Raw genomic sequence first — 20172 nt, forward strand, 5'->3', positions numbered from 1 at the left:
TGGAAGGAGCACTGCTGTAGATGGGTGTCAGGCACCCACTGGCGTTTTAACCACCACGCTGTCTAACCATGCTCGGAGTGGATCTGAATGATACAGTGCTTAAAACGCAAGTATTAATGACACCTTGTCTGAACCATTGCCCCCTCTCCTCCCATTGCTGCTACCAGAGGTGGATCTGAATCCATAGTAAAAAGGATAAGGAATTTCAGGGGGGGAAACCCAGCAAAGACAAGGCTGAATGGCTTTGTCAGAGTTACTCCTGATTTCCACCAGCACAAGAAGGGGGAAGGATAGCTCAGTGGTTTGAGCATTGGCCTGTTAAATCCAGGGTTGGAAGTTCACTCCTTAAGGGGGCCATTTGGGGCAAAAAAACTGTCTAGGGATTGGCCCTGCTTTGAGCAGGGGGTTGGACCAGATGACCTCCTACGGTTCCTTCCAACCCTGACATTCTATTAAAAGAGATCAGAATCAGGCCTCAGGAGATCTACCTCTTTTTCAGGGTGTCTCTACCCAGAAAGAGCTGTGCACAGGCTGTATCCAGCTACTGTAGGTAACAGCAGCAGTGAAGACAGCCCAGTGTGGGCTTCAGGGTGTGCATGGGCTAGTGAGCTGAGTACGTACCCAGGGTCCCTACCTGCACCAAAACTCACATTGTGCTGTCTTCCCTGCTATAGTTACTTTTGCTGTGCACACATATCCTCACAAGTCAGCCTACAAACAACTTCTATTAATCTAGAAGTAGGAGTAAACATTATAACTGTTTGTGTGCATTTGTTAATATCAATATACATATGCAAATTATGTGCAGATCCCTGTGTTGCAAAGATTGGACATCCAGTCTGTAGCTGATACAAAACAGATCTGAGTACAAATGAAAACTTGGCAGATTGCAATAAGTACAATATAAGACCCTATGTAGATAAGTCTATTTTCCATCCCTAAATCTATGAAAAATTCACCAGACACAAAAAACACACCAAAAGAAGTTCTGAAAGCTCTATGACTCAAGCATGTATCTTCTAATTATGCCATCAAATCTTTCAAAGCATCACACAGGACCTTTTCATTTATACCTCCACTGACAGAAAAGCCCCTTGAATATAATTTCATTTCATTTAGTTTTCATGCAGTTTGTTGCTGATGGCCAATTCACTGTTTCATCCTATGGATGTATTTTGGCATTTTATCTGTGGTAGAACTAGTGCAGGGATAGGCAACCTATGGCACACTTGCCAAAGGCGGCACGCGAGCTGATTTTCAGTGGCACTCACACTGCCCGGGTCCTGGCCACCGTTCCGGGGGGCTCTGCATTTTAATTTAATTTTAAATGAAGCTTCTTAAACATTTTAAAAACCTTATTTATTTTACATACAACAATAGTTTAGTTATATATTCTAGACTTATAGAAAGAGAGCTTCTAAAAATGTTAAAATGTATTTCCGGCACGCGAAACCTTAAATCAGAGTGAATAAACGAAGACTCGGCACACCACTTCTGAAAGGCTGCCGACCCCTGCTCTAGTGGGTGACACAATCATCAAAGTACCCCTATTAAAGAGCAGAGATGCACAACATTCAATTGGGTGAAAAAGCCTCCAATAAAGTGTGTCATGTTCCCATCTAAAGTAAGATTTTTATTTGCCAGAGAAATAGGATTTAAGGTTTTTCATTTTAATCGTAATTATAGTGAAGTAATAAAAAAGAGATTTTGTACCTGGGTTAGCAAATGTTCACAATAATTTTGCAAGATGATTTAACCCAAACTTGACTAATTATCCAGAGCATAGCCTCATTCTGTTTAATAGTGCCAGAGTAAGTTTGTTACCCAATAGCATTTTGAATATCTTTCTGCAAACAGAATTGCTTCCTCGGGTCCAGCCTAGTTTACCCAATGGAGAAATAATCTTCTCATCTTGTTCATAAAAACAAACAGCAGAACTAAAAAGACCCTCACTCTACTAAATAGCTGTGCTCACATCTAAAATGTCAATACTCTGAAAGAAATCAGAAATCAACCACCAGACAGCTCCCTAAAAGCTTCAAACTGCAGAGAAGAAATCCAGGTTCCATATAAGCTTTGACTTCCTGAAATTTAACAAATCTTCAGTTACCCTTAGAAAGGGCTCAAATGGGGCCTAATAGGTGAAAACTGTCTGGCGACTAACCTGAAAGAACTTAGATAGACAGCAGATACTACAGCAACAGAGATTAACCACAAGGCCTGTGACCCAAATACCTCCCACTCTCCCAACTCCTATCACTGGGTTGAAGAGACGTCCTCCAAGAGCACTAGGATATATCCAAACACACTCAAAGCCAGGTCCTTGATCAGCAAAATCAAGAAGACGACGACAGACTGAAGCTTCTGCTGCCGAATGCAAGACCAGTCCTCACCAAGCCTGCACCTTCCACGATTTCATTTGGATGAAGCACCTGTCCTCACTTCTTGCATGCATCACTGAGATCTGGTCCAATGCCACCTCCCTAGTAGCGCTAGCCCCACAGGATGCTCTGTATGCCACAAGCCCAGACAGACCCCGGAATGAACCAGAAAAATCAAAGAGGCACCAGAGTAGGCACCCTGTTCCTTTTCAGCCTCTGAGGCAGAAGAAAACCCCAGCAAACAAAACATCCATATATGATCTGTGAGTCGAAGGACAGGGGAAACCTAGGACTCCTTGTGGCGAAGAGACGTCCAGATGGAAACTCTGTCAACTTCCTGGAGGAAGTGACGGAGCTGCTGCCCACAATGGTCCTAGAGTCCCCGAGGTTTCTGGCCCTCAATGAGCTCAGTCCCCACGTAGACAATACAAACAGGACAGCAGCACACGTTCTCACAGTCCACACAGAAACCACTGGATTCTCCAGACAGTTCCTGGACCCACACATGCAGCCAGACACATGCTGGATAACATAGGCGCCGACTCCATGGGTTCTCCAGGGTTGAAGCATCCACAGGAAAAAAATGGCGGGTGCTGAGCACCCATCAGCAGCCCCCCCGATCAGATCCTCCCCCTCCCTACTAGCACCTCCCACCCACCACGGATCAGCTGTTCAGCAACGTGCAGGAGGCGCTGGGAGGGAGGAGGAGGAGCGAGGGCAGGGGGCGCTTGGGGGAGGGGGCAGAACAGGGCAGGAAGAGGTGGGTAGGGGCCTTGGAGGAAGGGGTGGAGTGGGGGCGGGACGTGGGACACAGCAAGGGTCAAGCACCTCCCGGCACATTAGAGAGTCGGCGCCTCTGCTGGATCGGATCTTCAGCCCAGACATGGCCATTGGCGATGTGACCAACACGCCACTCTCCTGGTATGATCGCCACCTCGCCCAAGCAGAGGTCAGAGTTGTCCCACCAACCCACCAGGGCAGCATGCAACCGAAGCTAGCCTGCCCTCGAAGACTCCTTAGTCTTTCAACTCACCCTAGTAACCACCGGGTTCCAACAACCTATGAAATCAGCCAGCATCAAGCTTGCCCCACAATCACGGCCCAGCACAGAGTCAGCACTAGAGACACTAAAAGATGGCCTCCTTGGGGCCACAGGCACAGGTAAGCTCTCCATGCTGCTGGACTGGCTATGTCACGGCTGCAGATAGCTCAGTGGTTTGAGCATTGGCCTACTAAACCCAGGATTGTGAGCTCAATCCTTGAGGGGGCCACTTAGGGATCTGGGGCAAAAATCAGTACTTGGTCCTGCTAGTGAAGGCAGGGGGCTGGACTCAATGACCTTTCGGGGTCCCTTCCAGTTCTATGAGATGAGCAGCTCTCACCTGCGCGGTACTAGAGTCCACGCTATCGCTATTGTTTCTCCCTGGGAAGATATTTACATGCTGATTCAAGTCACCTTTCAATCTCCTTTGTACCAATGGGACTTGTTAGCTTACTACTCCCCTGTTGCCTCTCTGCTCTGACCACTGCATTCTTTTCAGAGTCGCTGCTTTCGAGAACCCCGTTCTGTAGGGACGGCCTGCATTCTGTGTCCCTAGATGTGCGACTTTGCCAGTGGCTGTGTTTTAACACAGCGGGTTGGAATGGGCCCACCTTACCAGCTGATCCAGACCGCTCAGTATGACTGCCCTGTTCTCAGCATGATTCACCGCTCTGCCCATCTTTGGGTCATCCACAGACTTTCTCAGCAGTGTTTTTACTTCCAGATCACTGAGGAAAATGTTGAATAGCATCAGCACTAGAACTGATCCCTGCAAAACCCCACTAGAAACACCCAATTCAGCCCCCCACAACATTTTTCACAGGGTACACCCCAGGGCTCCCCACCAACCCACTCCCCGCTGGCTCCATTAGGCAGGGCAGGCACTCGCTGCAGCTCTTGAGACTAATGCGGAGTGAGTCCTGCGAGCAGCACAGAAGGAATGAGGATCTCAGGAACCACAGGTCTCAAACCCTGGTCTACAGGGCTCTTCAGCACTAGTCAGTCACAACCTGCCACCCAGTGACCTGCTAACAGCTGCCAGTGCTGGACTCTGACTGGCAGAGCTCGAGGGGTCCAGATTGCTTCCCTGCTTCTATTTAAACCAAGCAGAGGAACAGGAAATTTTCAGGTTTCCCCTGCTTAGTCTGACCTCTACTGTGCTACCTGCTACGGCTGCCTGACTCTGATCTCCTGGTATCCGATCCTGCCGTCTCCTGACACCTCTCTCAGTCTGCCCTTTCTCAGACTCTGTCCACCTTGTCTCCAATCCGGCCTGGCTCCTGGCTCCCAGGTCATGCTCAGACCATTAGGTCAGACTGCCCATGCCCCGGTGGTGACAGCGAGCTGCTGGAAAGGGTGATGTCGGGCAGGCTGCCGGGGACAGCTCTGGTGCAGGAGCTAGCCGCACGGCGGCAGTGAGGAGGAGCAGTGACGGCCACCCCACAGGCCACTCAGGTTGGGCCCCATGGTGGGGTGCCCTAGAGTGTGCAGGTAACACAGATGGCTCAAGGCATAACCCCACAGCCTTTCCTGCATTACGGGGAGGGTGACAAGACCAAACCTAAATGCTGTTGAGACCTCCAGGCACCACGTTGCACCATGACTCACTCGATTTTGGCCCCGTCATGATGGTGGGGCCACAGTGCCAAACCTCAGTGGTCCTGCAGCTCCAGTGCACCAAGTAGCAATGTTACTAACTCAATTTTGGCCCTGCCACTCCCCCGTCATGACAGAGGAACTGCAGAGCCACACCTACGTGAGCAGTGGCGTGGCCCTCGCTGCTCCTCCTCGCCACTGCTGCTGGGAGGGTGCAGTGCTGATGCATTGGTGCCCCTGCCAATGGTACGCATCATGTGTAACAAGAACACAGGTCGGGGGTGCCATCGCCCCCATTCAGGGACAATTCCCACTTTCTGAAACCTGTCAGTTAACCAGTCCTCAATCCGTTTATCGTGTGCTTGTTGGTATTATAGAGCGCTAAGAGTTTAGTCAGAATGTCACGCAGAACCAAGTCAAACGCCTTACAAAAGTCTCAGTATATTACATCTATGGAGTTACCTTTATCAACCAACCTTATAATCTCATCGTCGAATTAAATCAAGTTCGTTTGACAAGACCTATTTTCCATAAAACCATATTGACTGAAATTATTTATATCCCCATCCTTTAATTCTTTGTTGAATTAATTCCATATCAGTGTTCCCATATTTTGCCTGGGATTGACATCAGACTAACCCGCCAATAGTTACCTGGGTCATCCCACTTGCCCTTTTTGAATATTGGCAAACATTAGCACTCTTCCAGTCTTCTGGACTACCCCCAGTATTCCAAGATTTATTAAAATTAACATCAGTGGGCCAGAGATCTCCTCAGCCAGCTCTTTTAGGACTCTTGGGTGCAAGTTCAGCAGACCTGCCAATTTCAAAATGTTCATCCCTAGTCGATGTTGTATAGCATCCTCCTGGGATACTAATAGACTAGAATCAAAGGGGTAGCCGTGTTAGTCTGGATCTGTAAAAAGCAACAGAGTCCTGTGGCACCTTAGAGACTAACAGATGTACTGGAGCATACGCTTTCGTGGGTGAATGCCCACTTCGTCAGACGCATGGAAATAGACTGGAAAATACTTCACTCTCCACATATGATATAAGTACATCAGCCTGCTTCTTTTCAGATACAGAAGAGACGAAGGACTGTTCAAACAAAATGTGTTTTAACACAGTCAAATGCAAAGTCATACATCTAGGAACAAGGAATGCGTGGAATACACTCAGAATGGGGAACTGTATCCTGGAAAGCAGTGATTCTGAAAAGGATTTAGGGGTCATTATGAATAAGCAACTCAATATTGGCTCCCAGTGTGATGCTGAGGCAAAATAAACAGGGGAAGAGTGAGTAAGAGATTTAACCTCTATCTACGGCATCGGTGAGACTGATAAATGAGCATGGTTCTGGTATCCACATTTTGAAAAGGATGTTGAACAACTGGAGAAGGTGCAGCAAACAGCCACAACAATTTTTCAAGGGCTGAAGTGAGAGGCTTAAATAGTTCAATCTCTTCAGTCCATCAAAAAGATCAAAAAGTGACTTAATTACATTGTATTAATACCTTCATGAGGAGAAAATACTAGGTACTAAATGGGTCTTTAATCTAAGCCGAGAAAGGTGTAATGAACCAATGGCTGAAAGATGAAGCCAGACAAAACACATTAGAAATTAGCCACAAATTTTAACAGTGAAAGTAATTAGTCATTGGAACAAACTCCCAAGGGAAGTGGTGGAATCTCCCTCTCTTGATAACTTGAAAGCCAGACAGGACACCAAAGGGCAATATTTGACCTAGCCCATAGTCATTTGTTTGGGGGACACTGAGGGATGGATAAACCCCTAGATAGAATCGTATTGGGGTTCTTTAGGCCAGAAGTCTATCTGGAGGTCTGATGCTATTGGGCCTCCTGTCCGAAATGCCAATTGCACGGCACACAACCTCACTTAAGGACCCCTTCAGTACCCCGTCTGATTACTGAAGTCCATTTGAGAGGATAGTGATGGACCTGACCACCTGAGCTCAATGTGCACTTGTGATTCTGGACTATGCTACACGATACCTGGAGGCCAGGGATACTCTGTGAAACACAATGTCCAAGATGAAAGCAAAGGAGTTAATCCAATGTTTTCTAGGTAGGAATACCCAAGGAGATTCTGACAGATCACAGGATCCCCTTCGTGTCAAAACTGATGGAAGATCTGTGTGAAATGCTCTAAATACAGGCCCTACTAACCTCAGTTACCTTCCACAGACTGATGGCCTCGTCAAATGCATTAACAGAACATTGAAGAGCATGATATGGAAAGTAGTGAGTCAAGACAGGAGAAATTGGGATACCTTGCTAACCTACCTATTTGCTATAAGGGAGGTTCCCCAGGCTACCACCAGGTTTTCCCCCTTCAAGCTGCTATATGGTCACCCTCCCCAGGGCATATTAGACACTGCCAAGGAGGGCTGAGAAGAATGGCCTACCCAGGGAAATAACATCATTAAATATGCAATGCAGATGCGGGAGAGAGTAGCCCAAATTACTCCCCTAGCGTGAGAAAAAGCAAAGGAGGGCCAACAGACCTATTACAATTGTCGAGCAAAGGTTTGGAAATTCCAGGCAGGGGATCGAGCAATGGTGCAGGTGCCTACAGCAGAAAGCAAGCCCTGACCCAGATGGCAAGAACCAAAGTAATAGAAACAGTTGGGGAGGTTGACTCTAAGATTCGACAACCTGAGGAGGTGGACCCACAGAGAGGACGGCCATGGAGTAGTGGACTATGTAACAGGTAGTTTGGGGGGCCTCTATCAGGGATTGGAGATCAGGAGGTTGACCTACGTCTAGGAGAAGAGAGTCAAGAGGAACTGGAGAGGGTTTCATTCAAGGGAACAAGGATGGGCCGGGGACAAGATGGAGGAGTACTCGTGCTCTAAAGCTGGAACTGAGCTCTTTAAGGGAGGGTGAGAAGTTGTCAGTACCAGTGCAGGGGCCTGCAGTACCTTCAGCATTTGTGCTTGAGTCAGTCCAAGGGCTCTGTGTGATAATCTGAAGCAGCAGCCCACAGCAGCAACTCTCCTGGGACTCAGGGGTTAGCCGTGTTAGTCTGTATCAGTGAAAACAACGAGGAGTCCTTGTGGCACCTTAGCAACTAACACGTTTATTTGGGCATAAGCTGTTAAGGGTTCCTTTATCTGAGCCAACTCTGGTACCAGCAGCTTCAGCACCAGGGAGAGTTCCTCAATACCAGGTTTCAGAGCCAGGGTAAATTTGGTTCCCCTCAGATCTGGGTAACTCAAGATTTCAGCCTCTTTAGCCTGCTTGGCATGGCTTGGCCCATGGGCAGAATACCTTGGCCCAAGGGCTGAAGAGACAGAAGGCCTATGGCTCTTCTTGGGTTCCTCTGGCCTCTCCCGTTCCGGGAAGGTCAGTTGGCACCAAGTGTCTCCCTTGCAGTGGAGGCCCATTCTGCCCTGCCTCAGTGAAGAGGTGATACCATGCTTTAGTGCCAAGCTCCTGGCTGGTGCCAAACTCGGTTTAGGGGGCTGAGGCTGGTCAGCAGAGAGGGCTAAACAGCCTTTGTCACTCATAGGAGTTTAGGAGAACAGTCCCTACTCCCAGGGACACTAACTGAATGGGACCTCTGGGAAGAGAGTCAATTATGAGTCAGAAAGCCATCCAATGCTCCTCTCACGGACTGTTCCAAGGGGAAGAATTTAGCCAAGTGTCCCTGGGACAAGACCTGGTGGGAAACGACCGACAAACCAAATATCGCTCTGAGAGATGGCTCTCCCCCAAGCAGAAGAGACACCAACTATGCCCATCCATAAGGAGAATGAAATCATCACACAACGGACATGACTTAAAACCTGAAAGGGTTGTTTCCACCACCAGGCTGAGAAACAGTAATGGCGCTAGGTGCCCAACGAGGCAAAAAAAAATGATAAAAGAAGGATTTTATTTTATTAAAGAAAATTTAAGAGCTAAAGAGGGTCTGCCAATTGAATCGAAACCCCAAACTGCTACCTCACTAAAGAGAGACAGTGTGCTACAGGGGAGCAGGTGAGTACCACCACGCTCCATCTCACTGCTACGCATCTCACTGCTACGGACGGTAAAAGGGAACTGATGGACAGCTGCAGCCACTCGGCACTTCATACTTTTGAGTTGCGGGGGGGAGGAGGAGGAGGGGTTGCACAAGGACACAAAGGGCACAGTCGGTCCCAACAGACACTTTTGTCCAAAAGATTCTGATCTCTCGTGCATTGGACCAGTGCACCAAAGAAGAGATTCACAGGGACAAAAACTCAAAGAACAACCCTAACATAAATTCTAATCTCTTTCAGAGTGTCTATCATTTTTTTTATCGAATGACAGTAATAACTACAGCAGTGATGCACACTGTAGGTCTGCTCTTTATGTGCAGGACCTACAGCTGTTAGCGTGGCGACAGTACGAGATAGTGCATCCTACCCCAGGTGTAACACGTCCCATTGTCATGTTTCCAGAGGGGGAAAAAAAAAGACACCAAGTTCCCTAATGCAGTGTTATTGTAGGAGGCTCAAGAATCTCCATTGTGATCCAGTGAGGAGTTTGTAGCCAGACACAGAAAGGTAGCACTTTAACAGAGAATGCAAAGGCACTCACGTGTGCTGCAGTGAAACTAGATGACCTTTCCTTCTATTTACCAAATTGCCCATACTTCCCGTTTCAAGCCTGGGGAAATTAATGAATAAAGAGCATATAAATTACAGCCAGGCTGGATCACTGCAACACACTGTACTGGGAATGAGTAAGCAAACCCTGAAAAAAATGCAACTGGTCTACAATTGCTCAGAAACCTTGGCAGACAGGAGCATATCGCCCCAGTGCTTCCATCAGTACACTGGCTCCCCACTAAGCACTGGTCCAATTCAAGGTCATGGCACTAATCACCAGAGCTCTCGCTGAACTAGGTTACGTGAAAGACCACCTCTCTTTCTGTGTGACTAAGACCTTCTTTGATAGCTGAGCTCATGTACATAATTCACAAAAACCTATGCAAAACCTCTGAAGGGGAATCGGAAAGCCTATGACAGCACCGAAAAGAAAAAAAATCCCACTCCTTAGAATGCTAGCTAACCCAGACTGCCAGCATCAGACCCGAGCATCACAAGCCGTGCAGAGCTCTAATTATACTTCCCTGAGAAAAGAAAACCCCAAGAGGCCTCGCCAGCGCAGAGCGAAGCCCCACGCCACCCTGTCTAGCATCAGACTGATGACACAGAAGGAACCTCTGAAAGGACTGAGGGATCTTGCTAGCTGGTAAAAACTAGTTGAGAAATCTGGGCAAGCCCCTCCATGATGCCTGGGCTCTTAAGCATGCCAGAGCCTGACCAAATGCCACACACACTGGGGGCATTCCACCCACCTGCCTAGCAAACACCCAGCCTCTCACATGCTCCTGGTCACCGAGAAGGGAGTGGCAACACTTCTCCAGCAGAATCCAACTTCCCCCAGAATTCTGGGCCCCGAGCAACAGGGCAGAGGCTGCCATGCTGGATGGTGATGCTCTCCTCATAGCTATGCTCAGTGACAAGGTGTCCAGGCTCCCTACTGTGATCCATGTGCTGCCAGTGACAGCGCCAAGCCCTGCGTGCACAGCACAGGAGGACCCACGGGGCCCAGTCCAAAACGGGGGACTGGAGTAGCTCCTTTTTCACATTGACAGCCTTCACTTGTGGAGTCCCACAGGCCTCAAGCCTTCCATACTGCCATACACAGGCTCAAAGGCCAGCTCTGGGCTCAGTCAACACCCACTGAAAGGGCGTCAAGCGCACGTCTATAAAGAGGACACTATGCTCCCACAACGAGAGACACCAGCCTAGGGATCCCCAAGAACCAGCTTCCTTGGTGGCGGGAACTCCTCCCTCCCAAACACACGCCCAATAGGACCCCCAAGGTTACCATCCACACAGATACCATCCCGAAGGGAACCACCTCCTCCCCTGCCTCCAGGGATAACTCCTCCCATATTCACCATAAGTGGGACACACTGCCCTACCCCAAACTGACACTCAACTCGCCCACCTCACGTAGGAAATTAACCCCCTTCCAACTACTACCCTAAGGGAACCAGCCGTACCACCCCCTGGGATATACCCACCACCAGCTACTACCCTAGGAGAACCCGCCCCACCTCCCGCAGGGATACATCCCTTCCAGCTACCACCCTACAGGAATCTGCTGGTGGGGGAGAGAGGGAGGAAGCTGGTTCCCAGATATACCATAGGGGAACAATTTTCTGCTAAGCTACATCCCAGAGAAATCTGCTCCTCTTCCCTTCTGAGATACCCCATCCCAGCTCCTCTCCCTGGAGCTCCTCAACACCACCATCATAGAATACCCCTATCTACCACTCCAGGGGAACTCATTCTCCTCCCCTAAGGAAAAACCTCCCAATTATGCCTCCACAGGAAGGTGCCCCTCCCACAAATAGTCCTTCCCAGCTGCAACACCCAGGGAACCCACTCAACTTTCCCCAGGGACTCCCTTCCAGCTACAGCCCAAAGGAACCCGCTACCACTCTTGGGAATACCCCCCTCCTATGCCCCATGGGAACCCGATCCCCACTCCATGGGGATATTCTCTCCCAGCTACATCGCATACTGACCAGCTTCCCTCCCCCATGAATACCCCTCTCCCTAAAGCCTCGGGGAACCTATTCCCCTCCCTAGATATACACACTCCAAGCTATGCTCCAACTGAACCCACTCCGGTGAGTCCCACCCCAGTGATGCTCCCCCAGATACACCCAGAGTATGCCCCAGTGTAATCCACTGCCCCCCCACAGCTACAACACTAAGAAAACTGGCTCGTGCCCCAGGATATGCCATCCCAGCGTCACCCCCAGGGAACCCCGCTCCTGCGCAGGGGTTTCCCCCTTCCAGCGCCACCCCCAGGGAACCCCGCTCCTGCACAGGGGTTACCCCCTCCCAGCGTCACCCCCAGGGAACCCCGCTCCTGCGCAGGGGTTACCCCCTCCCAGCGTTGCCCCCAGGGAACCCCGCTCCTCCGCACGGATTACACCCTCCCAGCGTCGCCCCCAGGGAACCCCGCTCCTGCGCAGGGGTTACCCCCTCGCAGCGTCGCCCCCAGGGAACCCCGCTCCTGCGCAGGGGTTACCCCCTCGCAGCGTTGCCCCCAGGGAACCCCGCTCCCCCGAGGGGGCCACCCCCTCCCCACTGCAGCATGAAAAGTCCCTGCTCCCCCCTCAGAGTTACCCCCTCCCCGCTGCAGCCCTTGGGGCCCTGCCCTCCCCACGTGCTGACAGCCAGGCGAGGTGCGAAGCCCGAGTCCCGCCTCTCTAGGCCCCGCCCCCTCCAACATAGCCGCTTCAGACACGTTTCGGCTCCCCAAGGGGCCTGGCCGGCGGTCGGCCCGTCCCCGCTCCTGATTGGCCGCGCCGCCCCTCACTCCGCCCTGTCCCGCCCTGCCCCGGGGCGTGCTGGGAGTGCGAGTCCCCGCGCCGGGCCGGCCCCGCCCAGAGCGCAGCCTGGGAGCAGGGCGAAACTACAATTCCCACCGTGCCCCGGGGCGCCCCGAGCTGGGGAGCCTCGGCCCGCAGTGCCCCCGTCCTCTGGCTCGCAGCGCCCCCTTCCCCCGGCTCGGCCCGGCCCCCTCGGCCTCGGCTCTCACCTGGTCCCCGCCGCCGCCCCGTTCTCCGGCCGGCGCATCCCCCCGCGGCCCTCACTGCGGCCCCGCCGGGCTCCGCGCCGCCGCCTGCCCCGGGCGCTGCTGCTGCGGCTGCGGGGCCCCCCCCCGGGAGCATCCTCCCGCGCCGGCCTGGGGATCCGCGGCGGCAGGAGGCGGCGCAGGCAGCGGGATTCGCCCACAATGCACCGCGCGCGGCTCCAGCAGCATCGGCCTGACATCACCCGCAGCGCCGCCCCCCGCGCCCCGCCCCTGCAGCCCCCGCCCGCTCCCCGCGCGCACTGCGCCGCGACCGGCACCAGTCCCCGGCTGCAGATGTGCGCGCGGCCCCCGCTCCCTCCCCCACGCGCCACCTGCAGCTGGGCACATCCCCCATACACCTCCAACTGTGCACACAGCCCCTGCAGCCCCTCCACACACCTGGGCACAGCCCCCATACACCTCCAACTGTGCACACAGCCCCTGCAGCCCCCCCCCACGCACCTGGGCACATCCCCCATGCACCTCCAACTGTGCACACAGCCCCTGCAGCCCCCCACGCACCTGGGCACATCCCCCATGCACCTCCAACTGTGCACACAGCCCCTGCAGCCCCCCACGCACCTGCACACACACAGCCCCTGCAACCCCCCCCCCCCCACACGCACCTGCAGCTGGGCACATCCCCCATACACCTCCAACTGTGCACACAGCCCCTGCAGCCCCCCACGCACCTGCACACACAGCCCCTGCAGCCCCCCCCCCCCCACGCACCTGGGCACATCCCCCATACACCTCCAACTGTGCACACAGCCCCTGCAACCCCCCCCCCCACGCACCTGCACACACAGGCCCTGCAACCCCCCCACGCACCTGCACAGGCCCTGCAACCCCCCCCCACGCACCTGCTCACACAGCCCCTGCAAACCCCCCCCCCCACGCACCTGCAGCTGGGCACATCCCCCATACACCTCCAACTGTGCACACAGCCCCTGCAACCCCCCCCCACGCACCTGCACACACAGCCCTTGCAAACGCCCCCCCCCCACGCACCTGCAGCTGGGCACATCCCCCATGCACCTCCAACTGTGCACACAGCCCCTGCAACCCCCCCCCACGCACCTGCACACACAGCCCTTGCAAACGCCCTCCCCCCACGCACCTGCAGCTGGGCACATCCCCCATGCACCTCCAACTGTGCACACAGCCCCTGCAACCCCCCCACACACACGCACCTGGGCACATCTCCCATACACCTCCAACTTGCACACAGCCCCTGCAACCCCCCCCACACGCACCTGGGCACATCCCCCATACACCTCCAACTGTGCACACAGCCCCTGCAATCCCCCCACGCACGCACCTGCACACACAGCCCCTGCAACCACCCCCCACGCACCTGCCGCTGGGCACATCCCCCATACACCTCCAACTGTGCACACAGCCCCTGCAGCCCCCCACGCACCTGCACACACAGCCCCTGCAACCCCCCCCCACACGCACCTGGGCACATCCCCCATACACCTCCAACTGTGCACACACCCCCTGCAGCCCCCCACGCACCTGCACACACAGCCCCTGCAACACCCCCCGTACCTGCACACACAGCCCCTGCAACCCTCCCCACGCACCTGCAGCTGGGCACATCCCCCATACACCTCCAACTGTGCACACAGCCCCTGCAGCCCCCCACGCACCTGCACACACAGCCCCTGCAACCCCCCCACGCACCTGCACACACAGGCCCTGCAACCCCCCACACACACGCACCTGCACACACAGCCCCTGCAACCCCCCCCCCGCACACGCACCTACAGCTGGGCACATCCCCCATACACCTCCAACTGTGCACAGAGCCCCTGCAACCCCCCCACGCACCTGCACACACAGGTCCTGCAACCCCCCCACACGCACCTGCACACACAGCCCCTGCAACCCCCCCCCCCCCACAGGCACCTGCATCTGGGCACATCCCCCATGCACCTCCAACTGTGCACACAGCCCCTGCAACCCCCCCCCCGCACCTGCACACACAGCCCCTGCAAACCACACCCCCCCACACGCACCTGCAGCTGGGCACATCCCCCATACACCTCCAACTGTGCACACAGCCCCTACAGCCCCCCACGCACCTGCACACACAGCCCCTGCAGCCCCCCACACACACACCTGCACACACAGCCCCTGAACCCCCCCCCCCCCCCACGCACCTACAGCTGGGCACATCCCCCATGCACCTCCAACTGTGCACACAGCCCCTGCAGTCCCCCACACACCTGCACACACAGCCCCTGCAACCCCCCCCCCCCCCACGCACCTGCAGCTGGGCACATCCCCCATGCACCTCCAACTGTGCGCACAGCCCCGGCATCTGTGCACACAGCCCCTGCAACCTCCCCACACGCACCTGCACACACAGCCCCTGCAAACCCCCCCCCACGCACCTGCACGGATTTCCCACGCGCCTCCACATGTGCACACAGCCCCTGCAGCCTCCCCATGCATCTGCAGCTGTGTACACAGCCCACACACACACTCCAGACACCTACAGATTTGCACAGCCCCTGCAAACCCCATGAAACTGCAAATTTGCACATCCACACACCTGCAGCTGTGCACCACAGCCCCTGCAAATCCCCCCCCCACACCTCCAAATGTGCACACAGCCCCCCATGAACCTGCAGCTGTGCACACAGCCCTTGCAACCCCCACACAGCTGCACGTGTGCACACAGCCCCTGCAACCCCCACGTGCACCTGCAGATGTGTGGACACAGCCCACACACACACTCCAGACACCTATAGATTTGCGCAGCCCCCATGCACCTGGAGTTGTGCACACAGCCCCTGCAACTCCATCCCACCTGCAGCTGATGTGCACTTCCCCATGCACACACACCCCAGTTGTGTACACAGCCCCCACACTCCCATGCACCGGCAGGAGTGCAACCCAGTCCTTTCACTCTCATACATTCTGCAGAGGTGCACGTGGCCCTTGCACACACACACACACACACACACATCTGGAGATGTGCACATCTCCCGGACAGCTGCAGATGTGAACACAGCCGCTGTTTGTGCAGATGTGCACATAGCCCTTCCAACTTGTGATATCACACAGACTCCGCACTCCCATGCCCCTGTAGATGTGGACTCAGCCATGGCGTAGATGGACATGCACATGTGCCAGGAGATAAATAGCTCCATTTTCTCTCTCTATGGAGCAGATTCCTGGAATCACCAGGGTCAGAGCTGGCAGCAGCTGCCTTACTGAGGCTGAGCTCCCCTGCCCTTCCTTATCCCCTCCTCCCTACATTTTCTGTGCCTTCTCCACGTCACTGACCTTGAGGTCTTCTGCCTCCTCTGCATCTCTAACTCCTCCATCTGCCCCAGTCACCCCCATCCCTTCCTGCTACTTAAGTCCATTGCCTCCCGTGGCGCAACCTGGCTCCTTCCCCTCTTCATCCTCAAAAAAATAACCCTTAACCTCATCCTGCTTCTAACTACTGCTTCAGTTTTCCCCACCTCTTTCATTGCATGGGATTTCCTGTCTCCTGCTCAATCAAGTCAATCAATGTAATCCTTTGCAATCCTGCCTGCAAAACCTCCTCAGAACTTCCTCGTCAGCTCTGTAAATGTGTCGTATTTTCAGCCTCTTCTCACTTTACGTAGAGGAAAGTTTGTGAATCATGAAACCCCATCTTGGAATATCTAGACAAGTAACAGAAGGAAACAAATTAATTTAATTTTGGTAAAAAGAAGTAAATAAATATATCATGTAAGTCATGAAACACAAGTCTGCTTGAATATTAAGTTTCATTATTACAGTTACATAAAGCCCCATGCAAATATCTTACACCAATGTCATAATGGGTCATTTTACTAACAAAAATTACAACATAGGAAACAAATAAAATAATGTTATGATTAGACTTTTGTTTTGCATTGAAAGCTGGGATTCAACCTCTCCGTTTTGTATAAAAATTTAAGCATGTACTCCCCAAAATTACAGCACTTACTCTTGGGTAAAGAATGAACTTTCTGAGCCTTTACAAGTAAATCAATTAGTTAGAATTAAAATTGAAGACTGGGTCCATTAAGAAATGCAGCTTCTGTATCAGTCTGTGTCTCAAAGAATCTTAAAAAAGTAGGGTGACCAGATAGCAAATGTGAACAATCGGGATGGGGGTGGGGGGTAATAGGTGCCTATATAAGCAAAAGCACCAAATATCAGGACTGCCCCTATAAAATCAGGACATCTGGTCACCCTACTTAAAAGTGGGTGACAGACATGTCCAATTTTCCATATAGACGGTCGTCAAAATTAACTGCAGTCTTGTACATTAGCTTTTAGGGGGCCACTTAGGGATCTGGGGCAAAATCAGTACTTGGTCCTGCTAGTGAAGGCATGGGGGCTGGACTCGATGACCTTTCGGGGTCCCTTCCAGGTCTAGGAGACAGGATATCTCCATAGATTATAAATTATTAACAATTGTATCTCATCGCTGTGGAGATATAGGCTACAGAGAGGCTCAGAGCAACAGCTCAGGCAACTCCTAAGGAGAAACCATTGTGACCTCGGGGGGGGGGGGAAATCAGCCAATCACCACTCTTCCTCCGCAGCTAATTTGTATGCAACAATTCTATTGGTTGTAATGAATCAGTGGTAGAAGAGAGACTGGATGGACACAGGTTGCAAGAGTTCTCACTGGTAGATCGTGTCTTGTGATCCAACTGTCAGTGCTCTTTACATCTCCCATGGCTGCCCTCCCTCCCTCCCTCCCCCCGGCACTACTGCCTTGTCTCCACTGCACAGTGGGATGGTCTGTTTGTGCTGCACTGGAGCTCATCGGGGACTGTGCCCCTTGTAGTGACTTCTGTAGAGGAATTTCCTAGGGTGAGGCTGGGGAGTTATAACAACAGGGAATAATGAGGAAAATGAAACGTAAAGAGATTCTCAGGAGCACACGGTTTGGACACAGACATCCCTTGGGGGAAGATTTATTAAACTGGATACTCGATAGCCTAGTAAAGAGGAGAGAATAGAAGTTGACAAAGTACAGGCAGGAGCTGAAGAAACGAGTTCCATTCACAATTAAATCACATGAAGGCAGACAATTAAATATTGACAAATTTTATGAAAGTGCTTCTATACAAAATGCTATAAGTCTAAATACTAAGATGGTGAACTTGAGTGCCTGGTATTAAATGAGGATATTGATATAATAGGCATCACAGAAACTTGGTGAAAAGAGGATAATCAATGGGACACAGTATAAAATAAATAGGCGTGACAGAATAGGTTATGCTGGTGGGGGAGTGGCACTATACGTGAAAGAAGCGTAAAGTCAAGTACAGTACAAATTGTAAGTCACTCGAACAGTACCATAGAATCTTTAGGGATAGAAATTCCGTGCTCGAACAATAAGAGTAGAGCAGTAAGAATATACCATGGACCATCTGACCAGGATGGTGATGGTGACTGTGAAATGCTCAGGGAGATTAGAAAGACTACAAAAACAGAAAGCCCAATAAATAATGGGAGATTTCAACTAGCTCCATATTGACTGGGAACATGTCACCTCAAGATGGTAGGCAGAGATAAATTCCTAGACACTATTAGTGACTGTTTCTTGGAGCAGCTAGGCTTGGAACCGACAAGGGAAGAGGCCATTCTTGATTTAGTCCTACGTGAGGCACAGGATGTTATCCAGGAGGTGAATATAGCTGAACTGCCTGGTAATAATGATCATAATACAATTAAATTTTAAATCTTTGTGTGGGAGAAAATATCAAAGAAACCCACCACAATAGCATTTAACTTTAAAAATGGGAATTACGCAAAAAATTAGGAAGCGAGTTAAACTGAAATTAAAAAGAACAGTCAAAAGGGTGAAATGCCTGCAAGCTGCATGGAAACTATTTTAAAACACTATAAGAGAGGCACAAACTAAATGTATACCCCCAAATAAAAACAACAGTAAGAGGACCAAAGAAATGGTCACCATCGCTAAACAGCAGAGTAAAAAAAGTGGTGAGAGGCAAAAAGGCATCCTTTAAAAATTGGAAGTCAAATCCTACTGAGGAAAATAGAAAGACGCATAAACTCTGCAAGTCAAATGTCAAAATATAAGTAGGTAGCCCAAAAAAAGAATTTGAAGAGCAGCTAGCAAGAGACACAAAAAATATTTGCTGTTTAGTTTCTAAGTATATCAGAAGTAGGAAGTCTGCCCAACAATCAGTGGAGCCACTGGACAATCAAGATACTAAAGGAGCGCTCAAAGAAGACAAGTCTGTTGCAGAGAAGCTACATGAATTCTGTGCATCAGTCTTCACTGCCGAGAATGTGAGGGAGATTCCCACACTGAGCCATTATTTTTAGGTGACAAATCTGAGGAACTGTCCCAGATTGAGGTGTCAGTAGAGGTGCTTTTGGAACAAATTGATCAATTTAACAGCAATAAGTCACCAAGACCAGATGGGATTCAACCAAGAGTTCTGAAGGAACTCAAATATGAAATTGCAAAACTACTAATTGGGATACTTAACCTATTGCTTAAATTAGCCTCTGTACCAGATGACTGGAGGGTAAACTAATGTCATGTCTATTTTTTAAAAAAGAGTCTCCAAAGGCAATACTGGAAATTACCGGCTGGTAGGTCTAACTTCAGTACCGGGCAAATAGGTTGAAACTATAGTTAAGAACAGAATTATCAGGCACAAAGAGGAACACGATTTGTTGAGGAAGTCAACACGTCTTTTGTAAAGGGAAATAAATCATGCCTCACCAGTCTAGTAGAATTCTCTGAGGGCCTCAACAAGCATGTGGACAAGAGTGATCCAGTTGATATAGTGCACTTAGACTTTCAGAAAACCTTTGACAAGGTCTCACACCAAAAGTTCTTAAGCAAAGTAGGCAGTCATGGGCTAAGAGGGAAGGTTCTCTTGTGGATCAGTTGCTGGTTAAAAGATAGGAAACAAAGGGTAGGAATAAACTATCAGTTTTCACAATGGAAAGAGGTAAATAATGGTCCCCAAGGATCTGTACTGGACCTGTACTGTTAAACATATTATCAAATGATTTATGAAAAGGGGTAAACAGTGAGGTGGCAAAGTTTGCAGATGATACAAAACTACTCAAGATAGTTAAGTCCAAAGCTGACTGTGAAGAGTTACAAAGGGATCTCACAAAACTGGGTGACTAGGCAACAAAATGGCAGATGAAATTCAATGTTGATAAATGCAAAGTAATGCACATTGGAAAACATCATCCCAACTATACATATAAAATGATGGGTCTAAATTAACTGTTACCACTCAAGGAAGAGATCTTGGAGTCATTGTGGATAGTTCTCTGAAAACATCCACTCAATGTGCCGTGGCAGTCTAAAATGCAAACAGAATGTTAGGAACCATTAAGAAAGAGATAGATAAGAAGACAGAAAATATCATAATATCACTATATAAATTCATGGTATGCCCACACCTTGAATATTATGTGCAGTTCTGGTCATCCCATCTCAGAAAATAATATTAGAATTGGA

The 20172-nt window shown here is 51.1% G+C and overlaps 1 protein-coding gene across 1 annotated transcript in view; it reads right to left on the bottom strand.

The window, feature by feature from the left end:
- The window catches only part of TTBK1 (tau tubulin kinase 1), a 144411-nt gene extending 131556 nt beyond the window's left edge, over nt 1–12855 (bottom strand). The window contains exon 1 of the mRNA XM_065589857.1: nt 12636–12855. The gene's annotated coding sequence lies outside the window, so the exon portion shown is untranslated. The remainder of the gene's footprint in view (nt 1–12635) is intronic.
- Between the last annotated feature and the right edge of the window lie 7317 nt (nt 12856–20172).

The sequence above is a fragment of the Chrysemys picta genome, chromosome 3 (assembly GCF_011386835.1).
Source record: "Chrysemys picta bellii isolate R12L10 chromosome 3, ASM1138683v2, whole genome shotgun sequence".
In the NCBI taxonomy this organism is placed as follows: domain Eukaryota; kingdom Metazoa; phylum Chordata; order Testudines; family Emydidae; genus Chrysemys; species Chrysemys picta.